Raw genomic sequence first — 19,894 nt, 5'->3', positions numbered from 1 at the left:
CTGTGATTACCAGCGGAATTATTCATTACTCACCGTAATAAGCAATGTCCACTAAGATTTATCTGAGAGCCAGATTCAGTCATCAAAAGAGCCACATCTGGCTCTAGAGCCATAGGTTCCCTACCCCTGCTCTAGCCACAAGGCCACTGAGCAGTCTAAAACAAATTCCAAAAACCTCCAACATTTAACGTATTTCCTTGAATTGCCGCAGGGCATATAGTATGCGCCTGCCTTGAATTACTGCCGGGTAAAACTCGCTTCGCAAAATAATTGGCGCATGCTTAGTATTACCGCCTGGTCAAACTCGTGACATCACGAGTGACACTTCCCCTGTCATCATTTTCAAAATGGAGGAGACTGATTTCAATACCGGTAATTTGAAATCGCATAAAGGGAAGAAGATTAAGAGCTTATCAGTAGGATTTAAAGTCCAAGCTTACATCACACTCAAATTTTTACTGCATGCCTTTGGTAAGTGCCGGAGTGAGAAGAGGTTTTAAAATAATTAGCCCATGCTTACTTTTACCGCATGCCTTTGGTAATCGCAGGAGTGAAAAGAGGTTTTAAATTAATTAGCGCCCTGGCGGCAATTCAAGGAAATACGGTACGTGTCATTTTTATAGTATTTTGCCAATTTGAAGCATTACCGTAACTTCTTTCCTTGGCACGTTGATTTCACAGACCGCTACTTCCATCAACAACAACAACAAAGAAAGCCCTTTCTGTGTTTGCTACCACTAATTTCGATCAATCAATCAAAGTTTATTTGTATAGCCCTTAATTGCAAATACCTCAAAGGGCTGCACAAACCACAACGACAAGAAAAAAGTGAACCAAATGAGAACAACAAGAAACCTCAGAAGAGATCGAGCTGTGGGGACCTGGAGTGGTCCATCCCGGGTCCGAACTTGGAAAAGCTAGGGCCTCCTCTGTGGAAACTGATCTACCTGATAAACTCTCCACGCAGGAGAGGGAGGTAGAGCAGAAAAGAGAGATGGCAGATCAACTAGTCTAATAAGGGGTCTATTTTTTTTTTATGTCAGATTTTGTGAGAGCACTGGAGCATTATCATGTAGCACTATTGCTAAACCTTTGAAGTAAGAACATAAATTACTATGTCCGCTCCTACTGGGCTGCCGACAATTGGGATGATTGTATCTTCCGGTACTTGTGCTCTCCTCGACCTACTAAATTCAGACTAATCCTCGCCTCTCAGATAAAATATGCTGGGCGCAAATGCACAATTGCTTGTTGAAAAGTATTATTTAGAATCTAGCACAACATTTTCCAAACTCAAATGCAATACAGCGGCAGCAGCAGAAGCTTAAGTGGCTGGGATTATCTCTCACTAGTGATCGGAGGGAAAGTGTCAGCGAGGCGACGTGTTACTACGCCAGAGAAGTAGTTTGTCGGCGATAGCTCTTACAATAACAATGTCGTTATCGCTAAGCAGGTCACGGCAGGTAAACGGAGTGTTATTGGATGTTTTTTAGAATGCTTTGTAGGCGGAATAGATGATCCCCATTATTGCCACTTACTAGCAGTTGTTTACTATTTAGAATGCACAAAAAAGTGAAATGTATGTTCTTGTGTCACGTAAGGATTGTGGATGATCGCCACAGTTCCAGTGCAGATTTCATTTTAATGCAGAAATGGTTGAACTTTTGTGGAAGATCTGAACTGGCCCAGACCATTTTTTTTGTTTTTGTTTAATTTTGTGCTTTTTCATTAACAATCCTCTTCATTAAAAATACAAAAGACTTTTTTAAGATTGGTAATTGATAAAAATATATTTTTTAGTATATTTTATAAACAAGTTTTTTTGTGGAAGAGTAACATTGGGAAATTCCCAGGACTATCCTGGAAAAGTCTGTCTCAAATGTGTTTTTGAAGACTATTTTTGAACACATACATTTTTAAGAGAGGATTGTAAACGGATGGTTTGTGTTCGTGTTTGGGACATTGAAACACATTTTCCCTACAGCAGACACAGATTTATTTTCATCACTTCTGCTCGGATGGGAAAGTTTGCTTTACTCGCTTCCTTTGTGTGACACTTGGTTTTATTGTCTGTTTTATCTCAGCTGACTTTGATGTCAGTTTTTTGGTGGTTGCTATTAACTGATTAATGTACCATTTGCCTCAGTTCGGTTCCCTATTTCATAATTTCCGTCATTTGTGCACATTTCAGAAAATTACTTTTTTTTGGCAGCACAGTGACCTCATGTTGGTAGCCTAGGGCAGTGGTTCTCAAATGGGGGTACGCGTGTACCCCTGGGGGTACTTAAAGGTATGCCAAGGGGTACCTCAGATTTTTCTAAAATATTCTAAAAATAGCAACAATTAAAAAATCCTTTAGAAATATATTTATTGAATAATACTTCAACAAAATATGAATGTAAGTTAATAAACTGTGAAAAGAAATGCAGCAATGCAATATTCAGTGTTGACAGCTAGATTTTTTGTGCACATGTTCCATAAATATTGATGTTTAATATTTCTTTTTTTGTGAAGAAATGTTTAGAATTAAGTTCATGAATCCAGATGGATGTCTATTACAATCCCCAAAGAGGGCACTTTAAGTTGATGATTACTTCTATATGTAGAAATCTTTATTTAGAATTTAATCGATAGTTATTTTTATACCTTTTTTCAAATAGTTCAAGAAAGACTACTACAAATGAACAATATTTTGCACTGTTATACAATTTAATAAATCAGAAACTGATGACACAGTGCTGTATTTTACTTCTTTATCTCTTTTTTCCAACCAAAAATGCTTTGCTCTGATTAGGGGGTACTTGAATTAAAAAAATGTTCACAGGGGGTACATCACTGAAAAAAGGTTGAGAACCACTGGCCTAGGGTGTGCACGTACGTGCAAGCGTGGGTTTTCGCTGCACTCTCTAGTCCAGGGGTTTCAAACTTGTTTGTCACGACCAGAACAGGACTCTGAACACAGATGCAGGATTTTAAGACAATATATTTATTTGGACAAGGGAAGAGGTTCAAAACGGGAGAATAGTGATGGGTCCGGCAACACCGATGCATCGGCGCATGCGTCGAGCTCATAGAGCGAAACCCTGTGTCGGTGCGCGTACCGCTTTTAGAAAGTCACGTGACCGATCATGAGCTGTTTTGGTCACGTGACCGATACGCAACCTGTGTCGCGCTGGCACCTGCGCGCCAACCTGTGTTTATAAGAAAGCGCATCTGTCAACGAGATGCTGCTGCCAACAGAATCGCCGCACTTCTGTCGATGGCCTTTTGTCATTTATCGTCGTCGGAGATCTTTCCACCGTGTTGATCATATATCAGAAAAAAGGTATTTGTGTTCATTTCCTTGTCGATTCATCCTGTTCTCTCAAAATTTCTAGCATTGTCCCACCCACACAAACATCATATTGCTTACATTAAAAAGAAGTACTAAACAATCTCTTCGATAGCTCAGTTGGTAGAGTGAATGACTGTCGTTGTTCATGTTGTGTTCCTTGGGGTACTTTTTCAAATCCAGCTCGAACCCGTTACCTTTTTACCATGAATTGATTAACGTGGACCCCGATTTAAACACGTTGTAAAACTTTTTCGGGTGTTACCATTTAGTGGTCAATTGTACGGAATATGTACTGTACTGTGCAATATACTAATAAAAGTTTCAATCAATCAATCAATCAACAGTGCGTATTCTGAGCGCATGTAAAAAAAAATATATATATTCCCAGTCCACAAGTATCCTCATTCACAACAGGTTCTCTTAGATTTCCATGTTATGATACATGTGCATACCCTTTAGTGGTCAATTGTAAGGAATATGTACTGAACTGTGCAATCTACTAATAAAAGTTTCAATCAATCAATCATGTTCACATTATTGATTGTATCTAAAAAAGATAAAAAATATATATTTATTTAAGTGAAGATATGAAATAATCCTAAATGAAATACAATGACTTGGTTAATATTATTGTATATACTAGGTCAGAGGTCGGGAACCTTTTTGGCTGAGAGAGCCAAGAAGCCAAATATTTTAAAATGTATTTCGGTAAGAGCCATATAATATTTTTTAACACTGAATACAACTAAACGCGTGCATTTTTTTAGTAAGATTAACATTTCTAGAGTATAATAGGTCTCTTATTCTTTGTAATAACATATTCTGAAGCTAACTGTGGAGGGGGCGTGGCCTGCAGCAAAGCGGGTTGTTGCCAGGATCGGCCTAGAAATCAGTGACAGGTGCGTGGATGGCCCACATGGGCCCTGTTATATAATCACCTGTCGCTCTGTTATAAGCAGCAGCCAGGTGGAGAGACGGGGTTGGAGCTGGAGCCAGAGCGCGAGCGAGAACGAAAGACAAAAAGACAATTGCTGGAAAGCAACTGAGAGACTTATTGAAAAATAAAACAATATTGTAACCCTGAAACAGGCTCTCATGTCGGTGCTTGGTGGTCTGAAGAACCCTCAGGAGGGCAAGCCCCACACTAACCTTTAATAAATAAATAACTTCTTACCATTAACGCAACTTCTTAAACAGGTGCGGTAGGAAAACGGATGGATGGATTAAAACTGCATGAGAATTCTTTATATTTTGAACATTATTTTTAACACTGTGATTACAACTGGAATTATTCATTACTTATCGTGTCAAGCAATGTCATCTCAGATTTATCCGAGAGCCAGATGCAGTCATCAAAAGAGCCACATCTGGCTCGCGAGCCATAGGTTCCCTACCCCTGTACTAGGTCATAAAATCAGTGTCAGTTGAGTCGGTCCATAAGTTGCCTGTAGGGATTTCTAATGTTCAGCAGATGTCAGTATTTAGTGACACAGTATCAATACAGTTTTGCAATGTGTCGAAACGATACATGAAGCCTCATCAACCCATCAGTACGGGAGAAACAAAACAGGCTATAAAAAACACAACTGACCTGAGCTCTAAACTAACAAAAATATCAATAACTCAAAAAACGCTCTGTCTACGGAGGGAAAAAGGGGCTATGAACAAAAAACTACTAAGTGTAACAAAAGCCACTCCAACGGAGGTGATGCTAGGAAGCTATTCTTACCTGAGAAAACTTACAAATCAAAATACTCCCATGGATCCAAAAAAGGTACAAGAAACTAGACTGTGGCTATGGCAACATGACACAAGACGAAACCCAGACAAGACTTCACCCAGGTGTGACATTATTACACTATTGCCAATACTTTTGATTGAACTTTTTTTTTTACAGACACTGGAAAACAAATCTGTTGATTATATGCTAAGAAAAAAAAGAACTGGTAGTTGCCTGAATTTTATTTTTAAATGGACAACAATATGATTTACCTGAGTAGCTGTACAGGACCAATATATAAATAAAATGGACAGCGGTGTTTACCACATATTACTGTAAATTAAAAAATTACCATAAAATTACCACCGTTTTTTGTATTTTTAACGCAAAAATTCTGGCAAATGAGCTCAGTGCTTTTGACAATAAAAACGATTTAAATGTTTACCCCGTGAATGCGTGGGTCCCCTCCGGGTACTCCGGCCTCCTCCCACCTCCAAAGACATGCACCTGGGGATAGGTTGATTGGCAACACTAAAATTGGCCCTAGTGTTTGAATGTGAGTGTGAATGTTGTCCGTCTATCTGTGTTGGCCCTGCGATGAGGTGGCGACTTGTCCAGGGTGTACCCCGCCTTCCGCCCGATTGTAGCTGAGATAGGCGCCAGCGCCCCCCGCGAGCCCAAAAGGGAATAAGCGGTAGAAAATGGATGGATGGATGGATGTTTACAGTGTACAATTCCATCAATAGTGTGCTTTAAAATCGTGCCTGAAGCAGATATTGAAATGTTAATTGATAAAAAAATATTAGAAATTTATGATAATATAATATTTGTTGGATTATTACAATAACATTTTAATACATGCAATGTTATTCAGTATGTGTATTTTTTAAAGTCCTGGTAAATGATTAGATTTTGTAATCAGAGCAATCACAGCTTATTAATTGCTTGCATAATTGAAATTAAAGGTGCTGTTTGCAACTTCCTCACAGTTTTACTTTTCAAAGTTAAAAACATAACAAGAACAAAAAACATAAGAACATCACTGGCTACCTTAAGTTACCATTAGTGGTTTACAGAACACATTTGTTTGACAACTGTCTATATTTTTAATAATTACAAAGTTTTTGTAATAAAAATGTTTTATCAGCCCGAATAAAAGGATCGGTCTTGTCAACACTTATGCGCAAAGTTTAGGTGTTGCTTGCTTATTGTTACATGCTAGCGTCATTTCTTGAATAGGCTTCAGCCTGCAGTCCAGACATGTGCATATATGTGACTGCCATCTACTAGTCACAGTTATCATTACACCATGTACCACATAAAACTGCCTAAAGGTCAGTAAACACAACCAGAATAATCCGTACATTAGGTGCACCGGGTTGTAATGCGCACTATCGATTTTTGAGCAAATTAAAGGATTTTGAGTGCAAAAAAATTGGTATAGGCATGATTTATGTATTATTTTTTTGTGATTATTCGCACAAGTTAACAGACACACTTGTTTTCTGTCAAAATGGAAAGAACAACTACATTTAGTCAGAGATGAAAGTACTGTATTGACCTAATTTTATTCCAGGCTTTTGTGGGCCACATAAAATGATGTGGCAGGCCAGTCCTGGCCACCGGGCCTTGAGTTTCACACATGTGTTAGAGTCCTAAAACAGTCCTAAAAGGTGGGTAGAGTACCCCAAAAAGTGTACTCAACTAAGGATAATTGTTACTTTAGAATAATATGACTCAAGTAAAAGTAAAAAGTAGTAACGGATTTTCCAGACCATAGGGTGCACCGAATTATGAGGCGCACTGCCGTTGAATAGCCTATTTTGGATGTTTTTTCATATATAAGGCACCAGCGCCCCTGCGACCCCAAAAGGAATAAGCGGTAGAAAATGGATGGATGAAAGGCGCACCGAAATATAGGGCGCATTAAAGGAGTCATATTATTTCTTTATTTTTTCTAAATTGAAAACACTTCCTTGTGGTCTTCATAACATGTGATGGTGGTTCTTTGGTCAAAATGTTGCATGGATTATGTTTTACAGATCATCTTCAAGCCGCTTTCTTACGGTCGCTTCAGGATGGGCCGTTTTGTGGGTGGTCTTATTTACGTGGCTCACCTCTTTGTTGTAGCGGTGTAGCGTGCAAGGACGGGAATGGAAGAAGTGTCAAAAGATGGAGCTAACTGTTTTAATGACATTTAGACATTTTAATTGAATCAATAACAGAGCAGCATCTCCTCATCCGGAAACAACCGTCGGACCAGAACTCTCTAATAACTAAAGTTCCTTGGGTGAATAATGCAAAACATTTCATTATTAAAGATTAAATACAAAAAATTCACCAAAGAAAATAAAATAGACTAAAATCACTCAACTCTCATCCTGGTTTAAAAGCCAAAGAGTAAAAATATGTTTCAAGACGTGATTTAAAACTCATTAAAGAGGGAGCCGTCCGGACAGCAAGGGGGATATTGTTCCAAAGTTTTGGAGCCACAGCAGAAAATGCACAATCACCTCTGGATTTTAAACAGGGTTTTTGGGACAACAAGAAGAAACTGATCAGCTGACCTCAGAGACCTTGTGGGTGTGTACATTTTTATAAGGTCTGACATATATTGTGGCGTTAATCCGTTTAGAGATTTAAAAAAATATATATTTTAAAAGGAATTCTAAAATGAACTGAGAGCCAGTGAAGGGGTGCTAAAATGAGAGTAATGTCTTCATGTTTTTTTGTGCCAGTTAAAAGGCGAGCAGCAGCATTTTGGACTAGCTGCAATCCAGCGATTGAGGCCAACCATCCTTTTATGTCCTCAAGACAATTTAAACATGTGTCACTTTTTTTTTTTTAAAGGAACATGGATTGGTTTATCACGCGCATCAAGATGATATGATATATTATATGTTTTTTTAAATGTGTTGAATGGGCAGGATGTACACTGAAAACAGAATTGGTCCTAGAATGGAACCCCGAGAGACACCACATATCAAATAAATGCAACGATCGGAATGAAGCTCAATGTAACGGAGTAAAAGTAGCATTTCTTTGTCAGAAAAACACTCAATTAAAACTCAAAAAAGTATGTTACATTAAAACTACTCTGACAAGTGCAAAATCCAAAACCAGTGAAGTTGGCACGTTGTGTAAATGGTAAATAAAAACAAAATACAATTATTTGCAAATCCTTTTTTCACCTATATTCAATTGAATACTGTCAGGACTAAGACTTGGATTTGTTTTGTTTTTTCGATGCAGAGGGAATTTGGAACGAGCCAGGTGAGAATGTGAGTACATGATTAATTTATTTATATACTATAATACAAAAAGGGAAAACAAAGGGCGCGCTCAGTGGCGGATAATAACCTAGACTAAACTCCAAACAAAACCGACACAATGGCGTGACTATATACAAATAAACAAAAAATACTATCAAAGGTACAAAACAAAACAAAAAAACTTGCACAGAGGCATAAATACAAACACGATCTTACATGGCATGGTCAAAACAATCATCAGCGTGGCAAGGCAAGGTAGATGCGTGGTCATCGTAAGTAGCATGTAGCACAAACATGTAGCAAGTAGTACAGCGTAAGCAAAGTTCCCAGGCCGAGAACAAGAAAACAAATGACTTAAATAGTGACTATGATGCTGAGAAACAGGTGTGGGGCTGAGGGCAGGGGCGTGACTTGGAGACCAGGTGGAAACTAATGAGTATCTATGGAAACAAACACAACCAGGAAGTGCAAAACGGGAAACAAAAGTCCAAAAACAAAACATAAACATAATCAAACATAAATTTGATTACCAGGCATGACAAATACACTGCAAAGACAGGATACTTAACGTTCGAACTGGTAAAATGTGTTGTTTTTGGCAAATATTAGCTCATTTGGAATTTGATGCCTGCAACTTGTTTCAAAAAAGCTGACACAGGTGGCAAAAAAGACTGAAAAAGTTGAGGAATGCTCATCAAACACTTATTTGGAACATACCGCAGGTGTACAGGCTAATTGGGAACAGGTGGGTGCCATGATTACACAACCTGCCAACTTCACTGGTTTTTGGGTTTTGTACAATATTTTCAAATAGTTACTTAAATAACCGTAACGGAATAAATGTAGCGCGTTACTATTCCTGTTCTGCCTAAAACATGCTTGTTAAGTTACCTGGAGAATCTACGTTGCTCTTTTTTTCTATATGATTAGTGGGTTATGGAGCCACCTGGTGCTCTGGCATGTGTTAAACATCTATGCGCTACAAAAATTAGTACATATATTTTTTTTTATTTAAAACATCCCTGAGTTCAGGTAAATGTACACACAATCTCACATCTTGTACTGCGCCTTTCTATAGCAGCAGAATTGGGAGACCCACTTCTTATTTTCTTCCCTCTTCACTTGCAGTGGGCGTCCCAATACTTTTGAAGCACAGATTAAGCTCTCAGATGGCGCTGCAGATTGAGTGGACCCCATGCAGAGCTCTTGGGCCCCCGGTAGGTAAACAGGCTCCATCCTTCTCGCAGCCAACACAAACAAACTCCTGAGTCCGAGGTGAGCCGCTACTAAACCCAAATATGTTGCGGCCAGTCAGACCCGATCAGGCGGTGCACGGTGACGCTCGGGGGGGTTTTATCCTCACCTGATTTGGAGATTAAGTACGACACGAACACATACACACACTGCGAGCACACATGAGAGAGAAAAGAGAAGTGACAGCTTATTTAAATAAATATTTGGGATTTTAAATTTAATGAAGGAAAACAACTTCCATGTTGAAAAGACAAGGGGAGAGATGAGGTGAATGTTGGATAACTTGTAAGAGCAACCAATAAGATTTGTTGTCATTTACACGCACGCACACACACACACACACACACACACACACACACACACACACACACACACACACACACACACACACACACACACACACACACAAACACTAAAGCATCTGCTCTCACTTTAGGTAAATGAATGTGATCGGATTTGAATTATTTTTTCCGACTCAGAAGAGTGAGAACATCTAACCCATGGGTGTCAAACTCTGGCCCGCGGGCCAAATTTGGCCCGCCGTGTAATTTGATTTGGGCCTTGAGGTAATATCAAATTAAGATTAGAGCTGGCCCGCCGGTATTATACAGCGGCGATGCCTCTGTAACACTGCATCCACCGCTGATACTCGTACTTGCCAACCCTCACGATTTTCCCGGGAGACTCCCAAAGTTCCGTGCCCCTCCCGAAAATCTCCTGGGGCAACCATTCTTCGGAATTTCTCCCGATTTTCACCCGGACAACAATATTGGGGGCGTACTGCCTTTAGCGTCCTCTACAGCCTGTCGTCAAGTCCGCTTTTCCGCTATACAAGCAACGTGCCGGTCCAGTCACATAATATATGCTGCTTTAACACACACAAGTGAATGCAAGACATACTTGATCAACAGCCATAAGGGTCACACTGAGGGTGGCCGCATAAACAACTTTACACTTTTACAAATATGCGCCACACTGTGAGGCCACACCAAACGAGAATGACAAGCACATTTCGGGAGAACATCCGCACCATAGCACAACATAAACTCAACAGAAGAAATACCCAGAACCCCTTGCTGCACTAACTCTTCCGGGACGCTACAATATACACCCCCGCTACCGCCAACCCCCGCTCCTCCAATTTTTATTTACATTTTATTTGATATGCCATTGATATTTTTTACTCATTATTATAATTTTAAACTTGATTTTGTATGTGACTATAAAGCTACATAAGCCTTGCTTGTACAATATTCAATGCAAAACTTGTTTGGGTCCCTATTAAAAGGTTAATTTGTTCAACCTCGGCCCGCAGCTTTGTTCAGTTTTAAATTTTGGCCCACTCTGTATTTGAGTTTGACACCCCTGATCTAACCCCTTCGCTTGCACAACTCAAATAAATGTTTTTTTTATTTTTTATTTTAGGATGAACCAAAGTGGTACTTCCACTTAAAAGTGTTTTGAGATAAGAGCTGTCCCTCAGCTAATTGAGTACGGCCTTGAAAAATTGGCTGCCAAAACCGAAATTGTTCAATTAAAGTTAAAGTACCAATGATTGTCAAATGTGTACTCTGCATTTGACCCATCCCCTTCATCACCCCCTGGGAGGTGAGGAGAGCAGTGAGTAGCAGCGGTTGCCGCGCTCGGTAATCATAATCGACGGGCTGCTGGTGTAAATGAAAGTGTACACTATGAAATATGTGTTTTATGAATTGTTTAATGTATTTATGAAATGCAAAAGGTACATTCGTGATACTGAGTGACTTATCCCTTGCACCTAAATCTTGGAACCTTTCATTTTTAATATTTTGAATCTCTTTGTTATGTTTTGATTTTGTTTATCTTCTTTTTAACATCAACTTGCCAGAGGACTTGAGATGGACATTAACAATTGGCTAAAAGTTAAAGTTAAAGTACCACTGATTGTCACACACACCAGGTGTGGTGAAATTACCCTCTGCATTTGACCCATCCCCTTGTTCACCCCCTGTGAGGTGAGGGGAACATTGAGCAGCAGCGGTGGCCACGCTCAGGAATCATTTTTGTGATTTAACCCCCAATTCCAATTCTTGATGTTGATTAAAATTAAATTTCCCTTTTAAATTAACTAAATCTATCCAACAGCATAATCTCTGTAACTGTTATGCTTTAAATGTAAGCAAAAATTGGAGTTACAAGCATCCCCGACATAAGTTAGCGCAGCAAATGTCACAGTGAACCCCGTGAGATCATACTTGCCAACCCTCCGATTTTTCCGGGACACTCCCGAATTTCAGTGCCCCTCCCGAAAATCTCCCGGGGCTACCATTCTCCCGATTTTCTCCCGATTCCCACCCGGACAAAAATATTGGGCGCGTGCCTTAGAGGAACTGCCTAGAGCGTCCTCTTCAACCGGTCGTCACGTCCGCTTTTAGTCCCTGCAAACAGCGCGTCAGCCAAGCACATAATACTGTATATGCACCTTTTACACACAGACACATAAGTGAATGCAATACATACTTGATCAACAACCATACAGGTCACACTGAGGGCGGCCATATAAACAACTTTAACACTGTTACAAATTTGCACCACACTGTGACCCACACCAAACAAGAATGTCAAACACATTTCGGGAGAACATCCACACCGTAACACAACATAAACACAACAGGACAAATACTCTTCCGGGACGCTACAATATACACCCCCGGTGCCACCAAACTCCGCGCCTCCAACACCACCCACCTCAATCACGGCTGCCCACTCCCCCTACCCCCAACCAAAATATTCGGAAGTAGTGTAAACCACGCGGTTCAGTCGCTGCGTTTTTTGTACGAGAGTACCTGGGTTACCAGCATGAGAGACGAGCATGCTAGCTACCGAGCTAAAAGCCCAAGCTATGAATCCGATAGCCAGCATTGATCTTGAAGTACACAAGGAGTGAAGTTTACCAACGTACATAGGGCTGTTACATCAGCGTTAGCTTATAGCTATGGATGGGCATAACTTTATACTCTATTGATATAAATATATATATATATATATATATATATATATATATATATATACATATATATATATATATATATATATATATATATATATATATATATATATATATATATATATATATATATATATATATATATATATATATATATATATATATATATATATATGGGGCTTCACGGTGGTAGAGGGGTTAGTGCGTCTGCCTCACAATACGAAGGTCCTGCAGTCCTGGGTTCAAATCCAGGCTCGGTATCTTTCTGTGTGGAGTTTGCATGTTCTCCCCGTGAATGCGTGGGTTCCCTCCGGGTACTCCGGCTTCCTCCCACTTCCAAAGACATGAACCTGGGGATAGGTTGATTGGCAACACTAAATTGGCCCTAGTGTGTGAATGTGAGTGTGAATGTTGTCTGTCTATCTGTGTTGGCCCCCCGCCTTCCGCCCGATTGTAGCTGAGATAGGCGCCAGCGCCCCCCGCGACCCCAAAAGGGAATAAGCGGTAGAAAATGGATGTATATATATGTATATTTATAATATATATTTAAATATGTATATACACATATATATTCTATATATCTATTATATTAGGTTAGGTGAGAAAAAAACACATCCCTTCAAGCCTGTTTCAGGGGTTTCCCTGATCAGGGAAACCTACAAAACAGGCTTGTAGGAGGGATGAAATAGCCTCTGTGTTTCCCTCACCTAACGTATATTCTGCTCGACCCCGGTATTGAGCACCGTATAATGGATAAACCACAGAAACCTCGACTGTATTTGTTGTATTATATATTTATTGAGTTAAAGAAATAAATCAACAAAAACATGATATATCATTGCTCCTCTACACCATACTGAAGCAGAATCAGTCTAAAGCCAGTGAAGATTGTTCCGATATTTTCTGAACGGCAGACATTTATCCATGAAAATATAAAAAAAAAAAGCTGATGATGATGTTAACAGAGAAGCAGCTGGAAAGAGATATCTTAGAAGTCCACTCTCCCAGGTGACCAGTGTGCAATGCTATTACATTACTTCATAAAACTATCAGTTGTTAGAAGTACATTCTATTGTATTGTTTTTCTACAATATTTATTATCTCAAAAGGTTGTTTTTGAAAAGGCATGCTACATGCTAAGTCCTGATAAAATTGAGTTTACTTCATTTTGATGGGGGACTTGTGTGATGATGAAGCATTTCCACGTCGTGGCTCTGTTGTAGTGGGCGGGTGACTGCCATAGCAAAGACTAGTCCACAGTAGAACACCCTTTCTTTTCTTTTCTTTTCTTAGTTTATTTCGAACATGATATACATACAACATTACACATCAGGTAATTTCATCTTTTCGCAATACACAATACATCATGTCCAAAAAGGAGTAGGAAGAAGCAGAGCTTATTTAATCCTACCCCTTTTCCACCTCAGAGCGCCCATGAATATATACATTCATTCACTGACCTTCTTTACAGCAAAATATCAAAATAGCAAAATGACATCTGTGAGTAAGACAGCAGTTTTCTAACATGTACTTAATTATTTCAGTCATTATTAACATACTAAGATGAAAAATATCTTATTTTCAATAAGTTTGAAAATGTTTCTCATAATACTTCTTCTTTGTACTTTGTAAGCACTGTTAAATTGAACATCCTCTGAAACTCACAGCTAGGATGTTGTGTGAACCAAGTTTATAAGAGGAGTGTTTTTTCATGTTTACGTGGCTCCAATTACGTTAAAATAAAACTTATTTAGAATGTCGTCAACAGTTTTTTTATACTCCAACAAAGAAAATTCTTGATTCATTCGTAAAAATCCAACTTTACGTGGATTCCTTAACCACGGTCAGGCCCGGACTGCTGCAGAGGTTCTTCTAATGGTAGGCAAATCTGTTCCCCATTGAGTCCCGAACAGTTCATGGGCTCCGGTCCCTACACACACACACACACACACACACACACACACACACATACACACACACACACACACACACACACACACACACACATGCAAGTCAGTGAGTGTTGACACAGTCCAGATGTTGGCAGCTCTGTTCCAAATAAAAGCGAGGCAACCAGCCAACAACCTGAACCAGTCTTGCCATCAAATGATATGTTTACAATAATACTGTTTTGGGACTCCGGAGACGCATGCACACACTTTTGCACGTTTGTGCACAGACACACACGTGCAGCATGGACATACATGGACAATCTCAAAATATTACTTCATCACCACATGTAAATATGTGACACAAATGAGGCGAAAAGCGGCATGTGACACAAATCAGTTGATCAAAAGAGACACTAAAAGATTCTCACGGCCTTTTTTGTATCGGTTTCTTGCCCACAACATGGCCGTAGCAAAATAATAGTACAGTTATGTAACATGCGGGCACGCAAGGCGGGCTAAGAAACAGACACACTATTGATCCTCCTGCGTGAGGATCTGCAAGGGTCATGTGATCATGCTCAGTGTTTGCTGCAAGCGTCGCCTTCCAAGCGTTTTCAACCTGACCCAATTCTGCTAAACTTGTTGTTCTCAAACTGGTGCGGTACATGTAGTGTAGGCCTGGCCAATTATTTTACCTCGGGGGGGTTGGGGTCACTTTAAAGAAAAAAATGTGTTTGGGGGCCGGTATATCCATCTCAATCAATGTTTATTTATATAGCCCTAAATCACAAGTGTCTCAAAGGGTTATGTATATATATATATATATATATATATATATATATGTATATATATATATATATATACATATATATACATATATATATATATATATATATATACAGATATATATATATATATATATATATATATATATATATATATATATATATATATATATATATATATATATATATATATATATATATATATACACACACAAACATATGTTCAAGAAGTTGCCCTTTGGTTGGGTTCTTCAGACCACCACACACAGCCAGGAATTCAGGGTATAACACTGTTGTATTTTGTTCTCAAGGTGCGAGCCTTTTGCTTACCAGCAACAAGTCTTTTCTGCGTCTGCCCAGCAGCAACTCCAACTCCAACTACTCGTCCCATTACGGCTGCTGCTAATAAAGGCGACAGGTGATCAGATAACCTGGCCCACCTGGGCCATCTACGCACATTTCGCTGTCTTCGAAGCAGGTCCTGGCAACACCCCGTTCCGTGGCAGGCCCGCTGGCCACGCCCCCCTCCACATATGTATACTAGGGTTGTACGGTATACCGGTATAAGTATAGTACCGCAATACTAATGAATCATATTCGGTACTATACCGCCTCTGAAAAGTACTGGTCCCTCACGCCACGTGCCCACCGTCGTCGTCACCCCGTGACATTGCTGGTTTACAAGCAGAGGAGCATGTTCGGCAGCACACAAACACGGACTACTTACAAGCAGTGTGAAAAACGGTTTTATGATTGGAATTTAACAAAATAATATGAGCACTTTCATCCACTTTCTATTCAGTGACAAAGCCAAAACAACAACAACACACTAAGCTTGCTTGAGAACTAAGCACTTAGGAGATTAATAATACAACAACATTTTTCTTGTCAATACACAAAATGTGGGTAGAACAATCCATAAATTGGTGGAGTGGATACAAAAGGTGGTGTCAGTATATATTCAACTGTAGAGTGATTTAAAATGATAAATGGGTTGTACTTGTATAGCGCTTTTCTACCGTCAAGGTACTCAAAGCGCTTTGACACTACTTCCACATTCACCCATACATTCACACACTGATGGAGGGAGCTGCCATGCTAGGTGCTAACCAGCACCCATCAGGAGCAAGGGTGAAGTGTCTTGCTCAGGACACAACGGACGTGACGAGGCTGGTACTAGGTGGGGTTTGAACCACGGACCCTTGGGTTGTGCATGGCCACTCTCCCAACTGTGCCACGCTATCCCTAAGAAATTCGATATTCTTGTTTTTTTTTTAGGCTAAAAACAAACAATTTAAAATAGTAGTATTTTTTGATTAGTTATTGTGTACTATTGAATGTGTTTTGCTGAAACAATTATATGTAATATAAGAGAATAAGCAACTAGTTTAATTACTGTGTAGTTTAGGGTTGTACGGTAAACTGGTACTAGTGTAGTATTGTGGTACTAATGAATCAAAAACGGTACTAGACTCTGTTTGAAATGTACCGGTTCCCAACGGACATGATGGCGACATTGCTGGGTATACGAGCAGAGGAGCTTGATCGGCAGCGCACAATCACGGACTACATACAAGCAGACACATTGTGTAGACAGAAAAGGAGAATAGACGCATTTTGGCTTAGAAACTATAGATAAAGGTGAAGTTATAACACTTAAACGCCCCCAGGAAGAGGGGCTTTAAGACATGTTTAGCTAGTTAGCGGCTAACGTCCAGCCATAGTCTGCAGTGTTTTAGCTACTTCTAAATCATTAAGCCTCGCCTCCATGGCGACAAATAAGGTAAGTTTCTTACAAGTATCATCCCTGCAGTACGAGGAATAGCTAAACATGCTTCACTACACACCGTAGCTCAATGACGCCGTTCCTGAATGTCAACAAACGAAATGGGTGGATTTACACCTAAAATCCACAGTAATGATATCAAGTACAGGAGCGTATCTAGTCGATACTACTGTGATTACATCCATAATTTTTAGCATCGCAAAATCTTATTTCATTTATTTTTTTATTCATATTATGTTTATAAACTCAGGAAATATGTCCCTGGACACATGAGGACTTTGAACATGACCAATGTATAATCTTGTAACTACTTGGTATTGGATCAATACCCAAATTTGTGGTATCATCCAAAACTAATGTAAAGTATCAAACAATAGAAGAATAAGTAATTATTACATTTTAACAGTGTAGATAGAACATGTTAACTGAGAAAGTAGGCAGATATTAACAGTAAACAAATAAGTAAATAAATAATTCATTTCCTACCTGTTGTCCTTAATAATGTTGACAAAATGGGATGGGGGAATCCTTTATTTTTTTAATTTTTTTATTTTTCTTTGTCATGAAAAAGGGACGTTTTTGTCATTAAAAGGGGAGGTTTTTGTGGTTGGTGCACTAATTATAAGTGTATCTTGTGTTTTTTATGTTGATTTAATAAAAAAAAAATTTTAATTGTTTTTTTTTTGTTTTTCTTAAATAAAAATTAATAAAAAAATATTCTGCGGCCCAGTGGTTGGGGACCACTGAAATAGATAAAAGCTCTGATACATTTCTAAATTACTTAAAAGAAAACTGGTTTTGTGAGATTAAATTCTACCCAAACATTTAATAAAGTCAAATACAAAAAAGGCAAGAAAAAACACTTCTCTTATTTAAAGTAAATCTTCACAGCTGATATGATCATCTACATCACATGTGTCAAACTTAAGCCCGGGGGCCACATCTGGCGCGGCCCCATTATTCTTTGTGGCCCGCGATTGCCTGCATCAACTTTATTTCATCTTTATTGATTAATGTATCTACAAAGCCCGTTTCCATATGAGTTGGGAAATTGTGTTAGATGTAAATATAAACGGAATACAATGATTTGCAAATCATTTTCAACCCATATTCAGTTAAATATGCTACAAAGACAACATATTTGATGTTCAAATAATCTTTAACTTTAGAATTTGATGCCAGCAACACGTGACAACGAAGTTGGAAAAGGTGACAATAAATACTGATAAAGTTGAGGAATGCTCATCAAACACTTATTTGGAACATCGCACAGGTGTTCAGACTAATTGGGAACAGGTGGGTGCCATGATTGGGTATAAAAGCAGCTTCCATGAAATTCTAAGTAATTCACAAACAAGGATGGGGTGAGGGTCACCAAGTTGTAAGAAAATTGCAGAAACAGTTTTAGAACAACGTTTCTCAACAAGCTATTGCAAGGAATTTAGGGATTTTATCATATACGGTACGTAAAATCATCTAAAGGTTCAGAGAATCTGGAGAAATCACTGCACGTAAGCGATGATATTACAGACATTTGCTCCCTCAGGCGGTACTGCATCAAAAACCGATAGCGTGTAAAGAATATCACCACATGGGCTCAGGAAACACTTCATAAAACCACTGTCAGTAACTACAGTTGGTCGCTACATCTGTAAGTGCAAGTTAAAACTCTACTATGCAAAGCGAAAGCCATTTATCAACAAGCTCATCTACAGTAAGATGGACTGATGCAAAGTGGAAAAGTGTTCTGTGGTCTGACGAGTCCACATTTCAAATTATATTTGGAAACTGTGGACGTGGTGTCCTCCGGAACAAAGAAGAAAATAACCATCCGGATTATTATGTGCGCAAAGTTCAAAAGCCAGCATCTGTGATGGTATGGGGGTGCATTAGTGCCCAAGGCATGGGTAACTTACACATCTGTAAAGGCACCATTAATGCTGAATGGTCCACACCGGTTTTGGAGCAACATATGTTGTCATCCAAGCAACGTTATCATGGACGCCCCTGCTTATTTCAGCAAAACAATGCCAAGCCACGTGTTACAACAGTGTGGCTTCGTAGTAAAAGAGTACGGGTACTTTCCTGGCCAGCCTGCAGTCCAGACCTGTCTCCCATCGAAAATGTGTGACGCATTATGAAGCGTAAAATACGACAGCGGAGACCCCGGACTGTTGAACCACTGAAGCTCTACATAAAACAAGAATGGGAAAGAATTCCGCTTTCAAAGCTTCAACAATTAGTTTCCTCAGTTCCCAAACGTTTATTGAGTGTAGTTGAAAGAAAAGGTGATGTAACACAGTGGTGAACATGCCCTTTCCTAACTACTTTGGCACGTGTTGCAGCCATGAAATTCAAAGTTAATTATTATTTGCAAAAAAAAAAAAGTTTATGAGTTTGAACATCAAATATTTTGTTTTGGCAGTGCATTCAATTGAATATGGGTTGAAAAGGATTTGCAAATCATTGTATTCCGTTTATATTTACATCTAACACAATTTCCCAACTCATATGGAAACGGGGGTCCTTACATTTTTACAGGAAAAATGCATGAAAGCATGTAAATGTAGCTTTTAACTCAATATTATTTGATGCAACAAGCTACAGTGGGAAAGGGATTCATACGGCCCCATTCCTGGGTGAATCTCGCATGAGAGGAAGAGTGGGGTTAATAGTTTTGCAATGCCGTCTGCTGACAATGAGGGAAAGCTCCACTCTACATAGCAACTGACGCTGTGGTCAAAGTTGGAACGGCGGCCAAAGCGTATCGTTCACTACCGCAATTTGTCACGTTTCGTGTGTCAGGTAAACCGTGACAAATAGTGCCTTGTGAATCCCGTTCCTACTGTATTCCTTGCCTTTGTT

At 39.2% G+C, this 19,894-nt stretch overlaps 1 long non-coding RNA gene across 1 annotated transcript in view; it reads left to right on the top strand.

Moving 5' to 3' along the window:
- The first annotated feature begins 3,186 nt into the window (after nt 1-3,186).
- The window catches only part of LOC133555705 (uncharacterized), a 37,308-nt gene continuing 20,600 nt past the window's right edge, over nt 3,187-19,894 (top strand). Inside the window, exons 1-2 of the long non-coding RNA XR_009807382.1 lie at nt 3,187-3,325; nt 9,455-9,543. This is a non-coding gene — a long non-coding RNA (uncharacterized LOC133555705). The remainder of the gene's footprint in view (nt 3,326-9,454; nt 9,544-19,894) is intronic.

Source organism: Nerophis ophidion, linkage group LG07, assembly GCF_033978795.1.
Source record: "Nerophis ophidion isolate RoL-2023_Sa linkage group LG07, RoL_Noph_v1.0, whole genome shotgun sequence".
NCBI lineage: Eukaryota > Metazoa > Chordata > Actinopteri > Syngnathiformes > Syngnathidae > Nerophis > Nerophis ophidion.
The sequence above is the reverse complement of the archived record's forward strand: the minus strand, read 5'-3'. Positions and strand labels throughout refer to the sequence as shown.